Source organism: Schistocerca nitens, chromosome 3 (assembly GCF_023898315.1).
Source record: "Schistocerca nitens isolate TAMUIC-IGC-003100 chromosome 3, iqSchNite1.1, whole genome shotgun sequence".
Taxonomy (NCBI): domain Eukaryota; kingdom Metazoa; phylum Arthropoda; class Insecta; order Orthoptera; family Acrididae; genus Schistocerca; species Schistocerca nitens.
The window spans coordinates 178,890,142-178,909,973 of NC_064616.1; the positions used below are offsets into that span (position 1 = coordinate 178,890,142).

A 19,832-nucleotide genomic window follows, 5' to 3' on the forward strand; every position below is an offset into this window, starting at 1 on the left:
CACATACCGGTTCATTGGATTCACAGTCCTTCAGATGTCTTTTTGAATACTTTTCTTCTGAAAAGGTATTTAGACACCTAAGTAAATACACTTTTTATGTTCTTTTTTCGACGTTTGGCTATAAAGGAGGCAGGACGTGTCTTTCATCCATATGTAATGCTGATTATCACCATGAGAGAATAGCAGCATGTTTACACGAAGATCACTCTCAGCCGCATATTTTGTAAAATGGAGTGGTCCAAATACAGTATGCTTGTCCTGCTCTTCAGGCTTGTTTTTCTGCTTCTTCAGGCCATGAACGTGAACCAATATTCCGGGATTTTGTGCCTCAAATTTTAATATGTCCGGAATATTTACGGGAAGCTCGATACCATCAAAGTTATAACATCCACAAATGTTAAGACCTAATCCATACCGGAATGTGCGCTGTCGATTCTCTTTAAGTTTTCTTTTTCAAGCCAGGATTGACCATGTAAAACAAGCATTATACTCCAGAGTGAGATTTTTACTCTGCAGCGGAGTGAGCTCTAATATGAAACTTATTGGCAGATTAAAACTGTATCCGGACCGAGACTCGAACTCTGGTCCTTTGCCTTTCTCAGGCACAGGTCCATCTGAGCTACCCGGGCACGACTAACGTCCCTTCCTCACAGCTTTACTTCTGCCAGTACATTCCTCTGCACTTGTTAGGAAAATGTATCACAATATCGAAAAATTAGGATACTTTGCTATGAAATTTTATAACTGTCGCAATTTGAATTCATAGTTTTTTTACAAACACTTACATGGCAGTTGCCCCAAGTTTGGCCGTTTCCCATCACCAGTGCTACTGGTATCGCCATTGGCTGGCTGTTTCATGTTGCGAGAATCACTCAGACACAGCTAGTCATTGTCAAAGACTGATTATGTTTGTGGTGGGGGTTGGACATTACATACCTTCAGATTCCACGCTCTGTTTTGCAGAGTACCAATAGAAACTCAGAATGCCATACCAGCAAGTTATAATTTACCTTGTTTTTGTTCAAGCAGGCTTGGTTCAGGTGGATGAGGGGCAGAACGCTACTGTGAGAGGGAAAAAAATTCTGGGCCAGACAGATAGAGGGAACTTTCGAAAACATCCTTTGTTTGCTGGCAAGCGACTGCACGTGGCAGGAAAATTCGACACAGCTGCTATCTTTAGAAATACACCACTTGTTCACTGTGGAACAGACAGAATGCCTGGTACTTCCGACATCATCTGCATCTCTCGAAATACATATTGTTATTCGTTAGGGCACAGCTGTGGGAGGAAGACACTAACCTTCGAAGTTACATATTTAAGTGATTAACATTGCAAGGTCACAGGTCAACGTAAGTGCGAGATAAGCCATTGCAAACGTGGAAAGCTGGTACTCTGCTAACTGGTGTAACCGCCAGAATGTTGAATGCAAGCTTGTGAAGGCGCATGCATTGTGTTGTACAGGCGCTGGATTTCAGTTTGTGGGATGGAAAAAAATGGCTCCGAGCACTATTGGACTTAACTTCTGAGGTTATCAGTCCCCTAGAACTTAGAACTACTTAAACCTAACTAACCTAAGGACATCACACACATCCATGCCTGAGGCAGGATTCGAATCTGCGACCGTAGCGGTCTCGCGGTTCCAGACTGTAGCGCCTAGAAACGCACGGCCACCCCGGCCGGCTTGTGGGATGGAGTTCCCTGCCGATTGCACTTGGTCGGTCATTACATGAACGATTAATGCTGTTTGTGCATGACACTGGAGTTATCATGCGATGATGACCCGTACATGTTAGATTGGAGACAGATCTGGTTGCCAAGCAGGCCAAGGCAACATGTCGACACATTGTTGGGTTACAACAGCGGTATGTGGGGGAGCGTTATCCTGCTAGAAAACATCCTCTCGAAAGCTGTTCAAGAATGGCAAGACAACTGGTTCGAGTCACCAGATTGACGTAAAAATTTGCAGTCACGGTGCGTGGTATAACCACGAGAGTTTTCCTTCTGTCATATGACATCGCAGCACAGACCATAACTCCAGGTGTGGGTCCAATGTACACTACTGGCCATTAAAATTGCTACGCCAAGAAGAAATGCAGATGATAAACGGGAATTCATTGGACAAATATATTGAACTGACATGTGATTACATTTTCACGCAATTTGGGTGCAAAGATCCTGAGAAATCAGTACCCAGAACAACAACCTCTAGCCGTAATAACGGCCTTGATACGCATGGGCATTGAGTCAAACAGAGCTTGGATGACGTGTACAGGTACATCTGCCCATGCAGCTTCAACACGATACCACAGTTCATCAAGAGTAGTGACTGGCGTATTGTGACGAGCCAGTTGCTCGGCCAGACGTTTTCAATTGGTGAGAGAATGTGCTGGCCCGGGCAGCAGTCGAACATTTTCTGTATCCAGAAAGTCCCGTACAGGAGCTGCAACATGCGGTCGTGCATTTTCCTGCTGAAATGTAGGGATTCGCAGGGATCGAAAGATGGGTAGAACGACGGGTCGTAACACATCTGAAATGTAACGTCCACTGTTCAAAGTGCCGTCAATGCGAACAGGAGGTGACGGAGATATGTAACCATTGGCACCCCATACCAACACTCCAGGTGATAAGCCACTATGGCGATGACGAATACACGCTTCCAATGTGCGTTCACCGTGATGTCGCCAAACACGGATGCGACCATCATGATGCTGTTAACAGAACCTGGATTCATCCGATAAAATGACGTTTTGCCATTCGTGCACGCAGGTTCGTCGTTGAGTACACCATCGCAGGCGCTCCTGTCTGTGATGCAGCGTCAAGGGTAACCGCAGCCATGGTCTCCGAGCTGAAAGTCCATGCTGGTGCAAAATTCGTCGAACTGTTCGTGCAGATGGTTGTTGTCTTGCAAACGTCCCCATCTGTTGACTCAGGGATCGAGACGTGGCTGCACGATCCGTTACAGCCATGCGGGTAACATGCCTGTCATGTCGACTGCTAGTGATACGAGGCCGTTGGGATCCAGCACGGCGTTCCGTATTACACTCCTAAACCCACCGATTCCATATTCTGCTAACAGCCATTGTATCTCGACCATCGCGAGCACCAATGTCGCGATACGATAAACCGTAAACGCGATAGGCTACAATCCGACCTTTATCAAAGTCGGAAACGTGATGGTACGCATTTCTCCTGCTTACACGAGGCATCACAACAACGTTTCACCAGGCAACGCTGGTCAACTGCTGTTTGTGTAGGAGAAATCGGTTGGAAACTTTCCGCATGTCAGCACATTGTAGGTGTCGCCACCGGCACCAACCTTGTGTGAATGCTCTGAAAAGCTAATCATTTGCATTCACAGCATCTTCTTCCTGTGGGTTAAATTTCGCGTCTGTAGCACGTCATCTTCGTGGTGTAGCAATTGTAATGGCCAGAGTGTATCTAGCACACAGACAGGTTGGTTGTAGGCCCTCAGCTAACCTCCTTCTAATCAATTAACCGCCATCACTGTCACCGAGGCAGAACGAGCTTTCATCATAAAACTCAACAGCTGTCCTTGAACTAAGCGATTTGTAACAGTTCGTTGTGTCAGTGTGGTACCAATTGCTGCTGCAGATGCAGTACGATGCGCCAGAGCGAAACATCGAAAACAATGGTCTTCCTTCTCGGCAGAGCCACGTGGCCGTCCGGAGCAGGATTTTCTTGCGATCCTACATCCTCGTGACTACCGCTCCCAGCAATCATATACAGTGACTACGTTCCTGACAAGTCTTTCTACTGTACCACAGGAGGAATATCCAGCTTCTCGTAGCCCAACTACATGACCTAGCTCAAACTCAGTGAGGTGTTTATAATGGCGTTTTTGTCGCCTTGAAGGCATTATTCCCTAACATCAACTCGTCATGTCCAATCTCATAGGTAACCAACGCTCATGATCGTTACAGTGTGTATTTAAAGCACATCCTCATAGGGGCGCTACTAGCGCCACTCTGATATGACTGGCGTGAAATCTGAATAAATATTATGTTTCATATGTAGAAACACGCCTACCAACTTTTGTTTACTTCGCACAGTGTGTTTATTATACACTACGCATTAGATGGACTTATTATCTATTGTGCTTGTTGTTGATCAAATTTTCTGCATAAGACAAAATCTTTGTCCACATAACACCAGGTGACTGAGGAACAACATTAAACAATGTGGCAGTGTGCATCGACTTGTCACTCTCGTCACAATTCTACTGTCATCGAAATGAGGATTTTCGACAATTACTACCGGAGTAACTTGGCACTCCGAAGACATTTGCTGGCATTCAGTTTGTCCACAGAGGTAGACAGTAGTGCATCCAGCATAGACAACGTGAACTGAGCAACACCTGTACAAAATGTCTTACTGTCGGTACGAAAATACTATCTCTGAGGTAGCATGAACCATGGTCTTTGGCTTGGGAGAAAGACGTCCACCACTGGAGGTCGAACTCACGACTTATGTTAATATGCCATCAAAATGCCATTACATCTCGGAGACGCAAAAATCCCAACGCAACACCTGCGTAAGTGTCGAAGTAATAGAAAATTTACAATATCAAAAATTTCAGTTATTAGGACACAAATCCATGATACGTCAGTCATAAATCCGCCCTTGTGTGCGTACGAAGGGAGGGGGCGGGGAAAGCATGTCTGTCATTGTAACTTGCGGAAGTTATTGAAAGGTTCCGAAAAATACAAAACTTACCCAGGTGTAAATCCCTAAGTGATATGGTGGGAGGGCGAATAGAAATCTCCAGAAAGGGCTCTCTTTCCCACTGGTGGCCGGGGGGTGTGGGGGTGGGGGAGGGGGAGGGTGGTCCAGAAAGGAACAGAAACAGATAGAGAAGGTTTGGGGGCGGATTGACGCCCTAACTGAACGTAGATCAATGTACCATTAGGTATGAGGGGACTTCAAAATTGAGTTGAACATTATTGTGGCAAGCCAATTAAACTTTACTGAATGCTGCAATACAATTCGAAGCGCGACAAATTCGTGACATTATTTTTCAATATAGTGACCAGTCTCCATAAACAACAGTCGGAACGTTCTACCAATTGTTCATTTCCTCGGTGACAGGAATCTGCTCCTTGGTCACTGAGCTATTCGAGAACCACTGTGTAAACATACTCACCGTTGTAAAATCAGAAATTCCTGCGAACCTGTTCCACGATTATCTGCACGTTGTCCTCTGTGGTCAATGTCGATGGCCTTCCTTCCCGATCACCATCATCCACGTCTGAGTGGCCTCGGGCAAATTGTTGACACCCTTTCATTAAGGCTGGACGCGACATTGCATTAGGTCCATATTCTGCCAGAATTTCACGCTGAATTTGTGGGCAGTTCTTCCTTCAAGACTCGTATTGTCTAGGGAACTATAATTTTGGAGTATTTATCCAGTTGCCACGCCATTTCACTCCCACTCTGTGATGCAGTGACGCCGAAGAATTGTGTATATAGGAAACCTAGAGCATGTACCCTCTTTTGACAGTCCGCCACTTTTGTTGCGCAATGGCCATAGCGTGAGACGAACTGTGTAGCTCACTTTTTGAAGTCCACTCGTAATTTGAGACAACTTTGGCCGTATACAGTACCCTTATGCACATCTATATCTATATCATGCAAACCACTGTTAAGTACATGGCAGATGGTACCTCCCCATGACTTCTTCCCGTTCCATTCACGAATGCAACACAGGACGAATGACACTTTTAGTGGGTGTGGAAGCTGAGTTGTTGAGGTGGTGACGCTACAGATGCAGAAGGCCAAGCTCGGGATCTGGTGTGGGTGGTAGTCATACGCCCGATGGTCTGGAAACATATTTATTACTTGTGACTTTACAGTACGGATAGTCTTATCTCGTTCGGCGGAAAGCGCGCTGAATGGCACAGTCGAGTGGAACAAGGAATGTGGACGCAACACTTTGTCGGCTGTGGCCAGCGTGTAGGTTAGGACTAGAACTGTTGAGAATATTAGTCTGAATTCGATATATCGATGTTTAAAAAAAGCATTACCAGAGCAAGATATATCGCAGAAGAGTATCGATATATCGAAGAAAAAAAAATAACGACGTACCAGCTTATAAAAATATCGGCTGCACATTGTAGACATATTGCCAGTTTTAGATCTGCATATTTAAGTATTGAGTTATTATTAGATATTCTGTACATCAACGAGCTAGCTAGCTGCTTATCCCTCTTAGAGCAAGAATTGAAAGGAAAACGATGCACGTTCACGCTTGGCGATAGCTGCTTTGCTAACAATGGTAACTGCACGTAAGTGGCACAATAAATGGTGTCCGATGGGCCCATCGTTCGGTTTCGTCACATATCCGATTTGTCTCGAACAATTCATGCTGGCTTCCATATTTTTTCATTCCTGCAAACGTCAGCGGCCTAGCAGTTCTAGCGTCAAAATTGCGTTCTGAAGTTAAACTTTGCAGCTTCTGCTGTCAGCGGCGAGCGCCGATTACGTCAGCATATACCCTCACACGTCTCCGCCCACCGGAAAAACCAATCTTGTCTTGTCATTTAGATTATGAAACTGTTCTTGAAGAATGCAGATGTCAAAAAATAGTACACTAGTTGCTTAAAAAAAAGTATATATATATATATATATATATATATATATATATATATATATATATATATACTACTGTGCTATTTCTCCACATCGGAAATCTTGTTATTCCATTCACACCGCCGCTCCCCAGTGCAATCGGTTTCTTCTTTGTGCTGCCGGCAGTTATGGCCGAGCGGTTCTAGGAGCTTTAGTCCGGAACCGCGCTGCTGCTACGGTCGCAGGTTCTAATCCGGCCTTGGGCATGGCTGTGTGTGATGTCCTTACGATAGTTAGGTTTAAGTAGTTCTAAGTTCTAGGGGACTGATGACCTCAGATGTTAAGTCCCATAGTGCTTAGAGCCATTTTAACCATTCTTGTGCCACCTATACTTGCTTCACACAGTCAAAGAGAAAGGTGTGATGGGAGCTCTAAAAACATTAAGACTCCTTCACACAATGAAAGTAAAATTATGTTCCAGTACAATTTCAAAAGAACAGTTTCACATAATTACCGAAAATTGCGGAAAAAATATAAAATAAAATTATCGGCGTTCGATATTGCCATTCGATATCGATATGTCGAAGTTAAGGGGTGTGGTCTAGCGGTAAATATCGGCGATATGTATCGTTATCTTTGGCAAAAGTATCGATACATCGATATATTACCAACAGCCCTAATTAGGATCCAAGAGCGACGTCGTGCAGGTGGCCGGAATAGGTGCAAGCCTATTAAAGCGGCCTGCTCCAGCGCTCTCGAAAAAGGATGTGTGCTTAAGCAGGTGACAACAGCATATCACGGAAAGCGGGTGTCGTGAAGGCAGAAGCCCAGAACTCTAATCAGCAACACACCGTACAGCCAGAGAGGCAGTACTCGGGTGCCTCGCCCAACAGGTTGAAGAGGCTATTTGCAGTCACTTATTATGCTCCTTCACCAGTGGAAGGCCCAGGCTCGTTCACATCTTTTGTTAGTCACAGTGGTGACCAAACAGCAGTGGCAGCTTGTAGCGGCTAAGATCCACTGCAGCCGGCTAGCTGTGGTTTCCGAGACAAAGTCTTCACTTAGGCAGCAGGCAGCACATCATTATTCGCCAACAAAGTTATTCAGTAACTAGCGAGATTGTCGTTCCGTCGGAATCAGAGATGCAGATGCGATGGCCAAACACCGGGACTGAGACTCCTGAAACGGTCGTATTTAAGCTGGACTTGAAGTCTTCGCGGCCTCCAATGTGATCATTTTGCCCTCTTCATCCGGAGGTGTTAGCAGACCTGTCCTCACCGCGGTGTCTCAGTTACTGTCAGTTCCCCTTTCCTTCGCACTTCCCGCCAGTGCTAGGAAGCCGTAGAGCGTCTGAGCTCGGATGGGTATTGGGTACCGAGTGCTGTCATACTGAACCGTTGGCACACCCTGATTATGACTCGGCTACGAGCAGCACCCTGTCTTCTGCAACACTGGCACACCTTGCGTGCTCCAGGTACCGACTGTTACACACGGTATAAGGCAGCTGATTTTCTACCGTCTGCGCCAATTAATGATTTAAAAAAATTATATGTGCATCTGGGAACTGGATCTGTTAAGCAACAGACTGTTTAAATGACCCCGCGCATCCTGTAATTAATCTAATGTTGTCCTCCCGATTCCCGCAGGAGTGATACGTAGAGGGTTGTAGCATATTGCTGGATTCATCATTTGAATTCGCTTCTTGAAACTTTGTAAGCAATCTTTTTCCTCGGGATATTTTGCGCTTCTCTTCAAATTTCTGCCACTTCAGGTTCTTCAGCATCTCTGCGACTCTCTCTCACAGGTCAAACAAATCAGTGACCATTCATTCCACCCTTCTCTGTGTATGTTCAATATCCACTGTTACTTCTATTTTCTACGTGTCCCACACACATGAGCAATATTCGATGTTGTGTCGCGGGAGTGATTTGTAAGCAATCTCCTTTGTTGATGGATTACATTTCCGTGGTATTTTACCGATGAACCAAAGCCTGCCACCTACTTCACCTACGACTGAGCCTATGTGGTTGTTCCATATCGTATCCCTACAAATTGTTACAGCTATGTGGCTCGCTGACACTTTAGTCATAGGATATTACGGTTTTTTTGTGAGTTGCACAATTTTACATTCCTGCGTTCCTGAACAATGAAAGCAAATTTCCAATTTTTGCACCACTCTGAAATCTTATCAACATCCAGCCGAATATCTGCAGTTTTTTTTTTTTTCTGACTGCACTTTATTACAGAAAACTGTATCATCTGAGAAATCCTGGATTTACATCTGTAAAGGAACATTTGGAAACGAAGTTCAGCGTTTCTGATTTAGCTCTGCTACCCTCAATTCCAGTCCCCATCTCGTTCATTAGTATCTAGACACTAACTTTGGTGCCACTAAAAGTCTTTACACATGACTAGAATTTCTGTTGTCTACAACACTATATAGAGCCATTATGCCTCCAGCAAGAAAACACACCAGCCATTAGCTTACGTAATGTATCAGAATTGTTTTAGGAAGATTCCATGGACACGAAGATGCTTCTGTGCCCCGCCTTCCGTCCCCACCTGTTCAGCTGACCTCGTACCTTCTGAGAACTTTTGGGACGCTATCGAAAGAGACGTGCTCGCTTTGTGCTAGCTCGGCCAGTATACGTGTCGAGGTATTAGTGGCTCTCCATTACTTTCGATGTCTCGGGAAATTCATCCGTCGACGCATCACCACCATCATCAGGGCGAAAGGGCGTGCTGTAAGCTAGTGGATGGTTGTCTCTTATTGAGTTGCTCGGACTTCAATAAACTAACTCGAAAAAGAAAAATCGCACACATTGGTCTGGTACAAATGCCTATTTCCGTACGTGGACTTCAAAATTATCTACGTGAAACTTGCGTCAGCATTGTAATATATTAAAACACTCTTGGAGAAGACTGTTGACGCATTTACTGATATTTATGTCGCTATCGATATGAGAGAAGTTGTTATCTCTGAGTGGTTTAATGTCGTTAAAATTAGTTTCCCAACATTGACGTCAAGGTGGAAGACGCCAGATGCTCTACAGATTTTTGGATTAGATTTTATATATCAGGCGCCTGTCAGCTATTAATGTGCGACAGCAAACACACAGCATGTATCGCTGGACTACTTGAGAAGTGATCAATACTAAACGGTTCCATATGTTGCCAGCTCTGAAACCGAAACATATCTTTCTGTTTACACACATTTTCGGCGACTCTGTTTCTTGCTATCTCAAGGCGACACATCACCAGTAAATTACTTATGATATGGAACGCTACTGTTAGTCATATCGGGCTTTAACGAGCTAGAAGGTCTTTTAAAAACAGATTTACCACATAAAACCACACAAGGGCGTATTAGTTTCGACATAAACTGTCAGACAAAGCGCTTACTGGTGAGTAGGAGAATGTCTTCATCCTGAAATATCACTGACTGTCCTCAGTGACGAGTCGCTCTTCAAACTGAGCCCCGATGACTAGTGAAAACATGTCTGGAGACGCCCCAAACAGCGGTGTGACTACCAACCCCACTGTCGCATGCCATACGGCCCGAAAACCAGGAGTGATAGTCTGGGATGCCATTTCATTCACAATTGGACCCCTTCGGTTGTTATCCGCGGAATGCTTACAGCACAGCTGTCGACAATATTCTACGCCCCGTTTTGTTGCCCTTCATGGCAACCCATCCTGGCCTTACATTTCAGCAAGATAATACCCGCCTGGATACGGCGAGAGCTTCTGCTGTATGTCTTCGTGCTCACCAAATTCGGAGAATTTCTCGGTGGTTCATCGATTTTTAAATTTTTAATAGTGTATTTTACCGTGCTGAAATGGAATGTAGTAGTAGATAAGAGCTATGAGCTGGATCACGATTGAAATGGGTTGTGTTCCCGGTGCATTACGTACCGCTATTTGGCGTGAGACTGGAACACATAATAAACCCAGAAACTTTCTCGAACCTGATCGCTTTGGTGGTCCAGGTGTTAAGTTGTGTGTGTGTGTGTGCGTGTGTGTGTGTGTGTGTGTGTATGGACGCGTGGGGGGGATAGTGTGGGGGGGGGGTGAGGGGGGGCGTAATGCTGCATGGGCGTCCTGACTTCCAAATATTTGAATAGGGTAAAAAGCAGGGCGTGGAACAGCAGGAATGGAGGCCCGAGGGAGTAAACGAGATCTTCAAATACTGGTGCAAGCAATTTTTTCAAATATGAGCTATTCATGCAGACTTCAGTACTTCAAAAAATGAAACAAACACACGTCTCAGCCTTCGACTCTCCTCCCTGCCAGTAACTGAGTTCGGCCTGGGGATTAATGATCCTTCCCTCGATATTTTGTGGGCGCAAATTTCACTGGGGGTTGTTAACAGGACAGCCAGTGGAACAACCCGCTGAACATTTTCTTTTCAGTTCGAATGTGGCATCGTTTGGATTACATGACAAGTGCCTGTCGTTTACGGCCGTTAGCTAAGCCGCAGCTACACTATTGGCCATTAAAATTGCTACACCAAGAAGAAATGCAGATGATAAACGGGTATTCATTGGACAAATATATTGTACTAGAACTGACATGTGATTACATTTTCACGCAATTTGGGTGCATAGATCCTGAGAAATCAGTACCCGGAACAACCACCTCTGGCCGTAATAACGGCCTTGATGCGACTGGGCATTGAGTCAAACAGAGCTTGGATGGCGTGTACAGGTACAGCTGCCCATGCAGCTTCAACACGATACCACAGTTCACCAAGAGTAGTGACTGGCGTATTGTGACGAGCCAGTTGCTCGGCCACCATTGAACAGACGTTTTCAGTTGGAGAGAGATCTGGAGAATGTGCTGGCCAGGGCAGCAGTCGAACATTTTCTGTATCCAGGAAGGCTCGTGCAGGACCTGCAACATGCGGTCGTGCATTTTCCTGCTGAAATGTAGGGTTTCGCAGGGATCGAATGAAGGGTAGAGCCACGGGTCGTAACACATCTGAAATGTAACGTCCACTGTTCAAAGTGCCGTCAATGCGAACAAGAGGTGACCGAGACGTGTAACCAATGGCACCCCATACCATCACGCTGGGTGATACGCCAGTATGACGATGACTAATACACGCTTCCAATGTGCGTTCACCACGATGTCGCCAAACACGGATGCGATCATCATGATGCTGTAAACAGAGCCTGGATTCATCCGATAAAATGACGTTTTACCATTCGTGCACCCAGTTTCGTCGTCGAGTACACCATAGCAGGCGCTCCTGTCTGTGATGCAGCGTCAAGAGTAACCGCAGCCAGGGTCTCCGAGCTGATAGTCCATGCTGCTGTAAACGTCGTCGAACAGTTCGTGCAGATGGTTGTTGTCTTGCAAACGTCCCAATCTGTTGACTCAGGGATCGAGACGTGGCTGCAAGATCCGTTACAACCATGCCGATAAGGTGTCTTTCATCTCGACTGCTAGTGATACGAGGCCGTAGGGATCCAGGACGGTGTTCCGTATTACCCTCCTAAACCCACCGATTCCATATTCTGCTAACAGTCATTGGATACCGACCAACGCGTTATACGATAAACCGAAATCTCGATAGTCTACCATCCGACCTTTATCAAAGTCGGAAACGTGATGGTACGCATTTCTCCTCCTCACACGAGGCATCACAACAACGTTTCACCAGGTAACGCCGGTCAACTGGTGTTTGTGTATGAGAAATAGGTTGGAAACTTCCCTGATGTCAGCACGTTGTAGGTGTCGCCATCGGCGCCAATCTTGAGTGAATGCTCTGAAAAGCTAATCATTTGCATATCACAGCATCTTCTTCCTGTCGTTGAAATTTCACGTCTGTAGCACGTCATCCTCGTGGTGTAGCAAATTTAATGGCCAGTAGTGTAAATACCATGTCTGCCACTTCCCCTGTAGAATTAGAAGGTGTCATTTCAATGTTTACGTTCTTCACACGTCATGAAATCACTAATATTGTTCTGGTACCAGGACAACCTCAAAATGATATGTACAGAATTGTATAATGTTACAAGTGTGTATTGACCTTCAGCCTTGAACACGATACACTCCGTGGTCAACGCTATTGTGTCACGGTGTTGCTTTCCCACCTGAACCTTTTGACGGGTGCATTCGACCCAGAATTCATTTTTGTAGGCAAACAGCGCAGGTACAGAAGCTCTTGGAATGAGAAGATATCGCGCGAATTGACTGGTGTGCTCTTTCCTCCTTAAATCTTATCGAGAACATGTGGGATGCATTGGAGGGAAGTATTATAGCACGTTCACGTGCACAAATTACCTTCGAGCAGTCGTCAGCAGCACTGGTGGAGGAACGGGCAGCCTAAGCACAAGAAATACTTTACCTTGTCGCCGGCAAGGGAGAACGTTGAGGAACACGGACAACCGTCCTAGCTGGTCACAGGAGACCTTATCAGTAACGATGTCCCGCCGTTTCTAATGTGCAGGGGACGATAATTAATCGCGGTGAGTTCAGTGTAAATATTGTCTTTGGATAAAAGGGTATTCTCTGTTCGTCTCATAATGTATTTCTGTCGAGAAACCTTCTGAACTGTACTGTACTGTAACGGTTTTTTCTGTGTACGGTCCAAGTTCCATTGAGCTATGTTACTTGACAGTGACACATTACTTTCGTCCTTAGGCATGCACACCATGGTATTAATAACAAACATCTCTGTACGATGAAACGTCCGTCACTTTCTGGGTGACCTTCGTTCGTCGACTCACATAGCAACTGCTACAACAGTACAAGGCAGTTACACGTACTACTCTTCGCGCTGTAAAAATTATAAATGATAAAACCACTTCCTTTCGCAGCTGAAGTGGTCTAACAAATAATTTATCTTTTACTTTATCGGCCGCAATCACGTGTAATGCGACACTAACGATTATATAAAATGTTCTTTATGAAGTGGCATCTCGTCTACAGATCACGCGTTGACTCGTATTACGATGAACCGCTTTCGAGACTTTATAGAATTTGGGAGATTGTATGTTTCGAATATAATTTTCTACAGGAAGTTCATTCCTGAAATAAGTAGCTTATAATTCTTGAAGATGCACAAAATTACAAATTAATAACCTCAACACAGTAAACCAGGAACAACTTAGTAAGAACACAGCGTGTCACGTCCTAACATACAGCAATAAAAACGCACACAAGGTTAAGAACATTCTGAAGAAACTAGGACTATAAATGTGATTCCGCACTAACCAGACAGTCCGCCCTGTTAGCCGTGCGGGCTAACGCACTGCTTTCTAGGCGGGAAGGCGTGCCGGCCCCGGCACGAATCTGCCCGGCGGATTAGTGTCGAGGTCCGGCGTGCCGGCCAGTCTATGAGTGGTTTTTAACGAGGTTTTCCATGAGCCTCGGCAAATGCGGCTGGTTCCCCTTATTCTGCCTCAGTTACACTATATCTGCGATTGCTGCGCAAACACTTTCTCCACGTACGCCTACATCATAATTACTAATCACGTAAACATTGAGGCTACACTCGTCTGATGTGAGACGTTCCCGGGGGGCTCCACTGGGGGCCGAACCGCACAGTAACCCTGGGTTCGGTTCAAATGGCTCTGAGCACTATGGGACTTAACTCCTGAGGTCATCAGTCCCCTAGAACTTAGAACTACTTAAAAATAACTAACCTAAGGACATCACACACACCCATTCCCGAGGCAGGATTCGAACCTGCGACCGTAGCGGTCTCGCGGTTCCAGACTGTAGCGCCTAGAACCGCTCGGCCACGGCGGCCGGCCCTGGGTTTTGTGTGGGACGGCGGTGGGGTGAGTGGACCTCTGTAGCCTGTTGTGGGGTTGTGAACCACTGAGGGCTACGGCGGGGACGAAGCCTCTCCGTCACTTCAAGGTCCCCAGTTCCATACAATACAATACAACAAAACAGTACAGGAAAATCTAAACTCTAAGAACACGTCCGTAAATTACACAATTTCGAATCTATCAGCTAACCTGTAGTTCATGCCAATCTGTCTACATAGGCCAAACACGCTAAAATTCTACAACGATATATGACGGTAGTATCTGTTCCCGAAAGAACACATACCGTGGGTGACCATGCAGCTTTGCTAGAAATGAAATGATAATTAAATAGACACCCTAGCTGCAAACAGGCGTTGATATACTTCACTGGGGACATGTTGAAAATGTGTGCCCCGACCGGGACTCGAACCCGGGATCTCCTGCTTATATGGCAGACGCTCTATCCATCTGAGCCACCGAGGGCACAGAGGATAGTGCGTCTGCAGGGACTTATCCCTTGCACGCTCCCCGTGAGATCCACATTCCCAACATGTCCACACCACTACATTCGTAGTGCGCCTAATAGATGTTTGGTGTGGACATGTTGGGAATGTGGATCTCACGGGGAGCGTGCAAGGGATAAGTCCCTGCAGACGCACTATCCTCTGTGCCCTCGGTGGCTCAGATGGATAGAGCATCTGCCATGTAAGCAGGAGATCCCGGGTTCGAGTCCCGGTCGGGGCACATATTTTCAACATGTCCCCAGTGAAGTATATCAACGCCTGTTTGCAGCTAGGGTGTCTATGTAATTATCATTTCAATTCTACAACGAGAAATTCTGAACATCTCAGAGCCTTAAAAAGTGACAGTACACACACCACTTTCACGGATCATCGCTTACATGAAAGCCACCACCCAGAAACACTGAGACTGAGCATAAGATCCTTAGAGAAAGCCATAAATAGTCTCTATCAAAAACTCGTAACAGAGGAGGACTACAACATGCAAAAGGCAATGATACAAAGAAAAACTTTCTTGAATGAAAATACAACACTATGCAACAAAACACTGTTTGGAGCACTCAGTGAACTATGCGCTGAGGTGGCAAAAGTCATGGGATACCTTTTAATATCGTCTAGACCCTCCTTCTGCCCGGCGTAGTGCAGCAACCCGACGTGGCATAGACTCAACTAGTCGTTTGACGTCACCTGCGGTAATACTGAGCCATGCTGCCTCTATAGTCGACCTTAATTGTGACAGTACTGCTGGTGCAGGACATTGTGCACGAACTGACCTCTCGATTATGTCCCATCAAATGTTGAATGGAATTCATGTTGGGCGATCTGGGTGCCCAAATCATTCGCTCAAAATGTCCTGGATGTTCTTCAAATCGACCACCAACAATTGTGTGCCAGTGACATGAGATCGTTGTTTGGGAACACGAAGTCCACGAATGGCTGGAAATGGTATCAAAGTAGCCGAACATAACCACTTATAGCCATTTATCAGTTAAGTAGGACCAGAGGAGCCCGTCCATTCCATGCGAGCACAGCCCACACCATTATGGAATCACCACTTGCTTTCACAGTGCCTTTTCGACAACTTGGGTGTATGGCTTCGTGGAGTCTGCGCCACACTCGAAACCTACAGCCAGCTCTTACCAACTGAAATCGGTACTCATCTGCCGAGGCCACTGCTTTCCAGTCGTCTAGGGTTCAACCGATACGGCCATGAGACCAGGAGAGGCGCTCCGGGCAATATCGCGCTGTTAGCAAAGGCACTCGCGTCGGTCGTCGGCTCCCATGGCCCGTTAACGCCAAATTGCGTCGCACTGTTCCAACGGATACGTTAGTCGTACGTCCCACATTGATTTCGGAGGTTTTTCACGCAGTGTTGTTTGTCTGTTAGCACTAATAACTCCACGTAACGCCGCTGCTCTTGGTGGTTAAGTGAAGGCCATCGGCCACTGCTTCGTCCGTGGTCAGAGGCAATGCCTGAAATTTGCTATTCTTGGCACACTCTTGACACTGTCGATCTCGGAATATTGAATTTCTTAACGATTTCCGAAATGGAATGTCCCATGCGTCTAGCTCCAACTACAACTCCGCTTCAAAGTCTTTTTTCCCGTCGTGACGCCATAACCACGTCGGAAACTTTTTCAGATGAATCACCCGAGTACAAGTGACAGGTCCGCCAATGCACTGCCGTTTCGTACCTTGTTCACACAATACTTCCGCCATCTGCACATGTGACACCAACAAACATCAAAAAACATCTGTCTCTCAATTTCCTTCCCTTCCTCTCCACCCCGCCCCCCTTAAGTCTTTCCAGCTGGAGACGTAAGTGTTCAAATGGCATTTTGGGGAAATACGTGTAAAGTAAAGGCGAGGGTAAAATTATATAAAAAATATGCGAAAAAAGCTTGCAAAATAGCAATACAAAGATATACCTAGCAGAGATACATAACAGGACGGAAGATATAAGTACAGTAACATACGTAATCACTATCCGCGGAAATGTATTTCAAAAAGGCACTAATTCATGACTACTTTGCCGATGACATGCTGTCAAAAGGAAAAAAAGGCATAAAAAGCCGATCTGTAAAAATGTATTTTCACTAAGTTTGTGGTATAATTTTCAGGTGAGCAATTGAAGTAAGAGCCGGCCGGAGTGTCCGAGCGGTTCTAGGCGCTAAAGTCTGGAACCGCGCGACCGCTACGGTCGTAGGTTCGAATCCTGCCTCGGGCATGGATGTGTGTGATGTCATTAGGTTAGTTAGGTTTAAGTAGTTCTAAGTTCTAGGGGACCGATGACCTCAGCAGTTAAGTCCCATAGTGCTCAGAGCCATTTGAACCATTGAAGTAAACCAAAAAAATAAAAAAATGCTCATGTTATAATTTTAAGGCCCAAAATAGATAAATGGCCATGAAATTTGTATTATATTTCACAGATATAAATTTGTGCGCACAGAAGCTGACACATACGTGTCGAAACATATCTGGGTGAATAAAAAGAAAGACGTTGTGTTTTCCATAAGGCGGAATTTAAAAAACCCAAATCCAAAGTATATCCCTAAAGTCTTTATGCTGCAAGAGTCTGGAGCATATTCTAAACAGCAAGAAAATCATTTCCTAACAGAAACTTCTCAAAAAGTGGATGCGATTTCGGGAAATATCTCTAGTGTGAAACGCTGCTCGCTGTTCAAAAATGGTTCAAATGGCTCTGAGCACTATGGGACTCAACTGCTGAGGTCATTAGTCCCCTAGAACTTAGAACTAGTTAAACCTAACTAACCTAAGGACATCACAAACATCCATGCCCGAGGCAGGATTCGAACCTGCGACCGCAGCGGTCTTGCGGTTCCAGACTGTAGCGCCTTTAACCGCACGGCCACTTCGGCCGGCGCTCGCTGTTCCTGGACACGAAATCTTACAAGTAGTAGACAATGATACCAGAGGGTCGTGTAATTGTCCATCTCTGACGTAAACCATGGCAATGAAGTAGTGTGTATGCGCTAATCAGTAGTATCTAATCAGCGCAATAAGATGGGTTGGGTGGAGACGTGACAGGATGGCAGAAACGAGCTATAGTGTAGGCACAAGTCCATAACTACACCGTTGATAAAGAAGCTCGATTTATCGGACTATCAACGAGGACTGTCCAACGTGTCTACGAGGAATGGTGTACAACTTGTAGCCATACAACGTGGCGCAAGAACAGTGGTCGTACAAAGATCCTAACTGACAAAGGCCGGCAAAAAATGGTTCAAATGGCTCTGAGCACTATGGGACTCAACTGCTGTGGTCATAAGTCCCCTAGAACTTAGAACTACTTAAACCTAACTAACCTAAGGACAGCACACAACACCCAGCCATCACGAGGCAGAGAAAATCCCTGACCCCGCCGGGAATCGAACCCGGGAACCCGGGCGCGGGAAGCGAGAACGCTACCGCACGACCACGAGATGCGGGCAGGCCGGCAAAGAGTATCAGAGTTTGTGAATGACAATCGATTTCAAATCGGATAGGAATTGTTATTGTCATGGATCTAAACCAGTTAGCGAGCGGACATTGCTAAGGAAATTGCATGAAATGTACACGAGGAGTAGGGTTAATCGAAAACTGCTCTTACTCAGAGTGATATATAAAACCGCACGTCTTCCATGGGCCAAACAGCACACAAACTGGTCAGTAGCTGAATGTAATCATACAGTGTCATCCAACGATTAATCATTTTGCTTCTTTTCAGATGACACAAGAAGTCGAGTGCACCGAAGGACCACTGTCTACATCTACAAGCACTAAGTCTGGTGTGCGTAGTTCAAGGTAGAGTGATTCTCTGATGTTTGGGCCACCTCATTCAGGATTCCGTTTTCATTTCAACACTCTTGGTGATCTAACGTTGTCGTTCCTTCTGAATCTTCATTATAGGTGCGCTGTGGACACTTCCGTCTTTCGAGAAGACAAAATCGTGTTCATAGGGCTGGACGCATACGTTCCTGGTATGGCTGTAAGGTTATATACACTACCATCGCTGGTATCGATAGTGCGGTGGCGCTATTGGTTTGCATTTGTTTGGTGTGTCTTGTTAACGGTTAGCGCTAAGTGATGAATAGTGTGTGGTTAGTTGTCTAACGCGACGAAACCGCGGAGATCTTGGGTGGCAAAAATGTTGTGAAATAGTGACGAAAGTGCAAACGTTCGTGAGCATCACGTGAAGGTAGTAGAAGTTCACGAAATGAGTGAATTATATCAAAAAGCCAGAAATACGATTTGATGTTCCTGCACATCTCCCGCGCCGCACCATGTCAGTGTGAGCACTGCAGCCCTGTAAAGTGCACAGAAATTAACAATAATAAAAGTTCTACCAGACTCCTGTGACGTCAATCGGTAGTGAAGCATCCTCCCGCCCCCAACATTTCCCCTAAGTACTTGTTTGAACATTGCAGGGATATTCCGGTATCGTTGCAACGCAATACTACGAGGGAAGCAGCGAACGCGGTATGAACAGTGCAAGGTCAGTGGGAATTCAACCCGCATACGGTCGTTAAACATCATACGTATACACTAAGCGCCAAAGAAACTGGTACAGACATGCGTATTCAAATACAAAGATATTTAAACAGACATAATACGGCGCTGCGGTCGGCAACGCCAATATAAGACAAGCGTCTGGCGCAATTGTTAGATCGGTTACTGCTGCTACAATGGCAGGTTATCAAGATTTAAGTGAGTTTGAAAGTGGTGTTATAGTCGGCGCACGAGCAATGGCACACAGCGTGTCCCATGTAGCGATGGAGTGGGAATTTTCCCGTACGACCATTTCACGAGTGTACCGTGAATATCAGGAATCCGGTTAAACATCATGTCGCCGACATCACTGCGGCCAGAAAAAGATCCAGCAAGAAGGGGACCAACGACGACTGAAGAGAATCGTTCAGCGTGACAGAAGTGCAACTTTCCGCAAATTGCTGCAGACTTCCA

The 19,832-nt window shown here is 45.7% G+C and overlaps 2 non-coding genes across 2 annotated transcripts; one reads left to right on the forward strand and one right to left on the reverse strand.

Moving 5' to 3' along the window:
- Window positions 1-14,758: 14,758 nt before the first annotated feature.
- On the reverse strand, window positions 14,759-14,833 carry Trnai-uau (transfer RNA isoleucine (anticodon UAU)). The gene has a single exon. It is a non-coding gene; the product is annotated as a tRNA-Ile (tRNA).
- A 185-nt stretch (window positions 14,834-15,018) lies between these two features.
- Window positions 15,019-15,093, forward strand: Trnat-ugu (transfer RNA threonine (anticodon UGU)). The gene has a single exon. It is a non-coding gene; the product is annotated as a tRNA-Thr (tRNA).
- The last annotated feature ends 4,739 nt before the right edge of the window (window positions 15,094-19,832 follow it).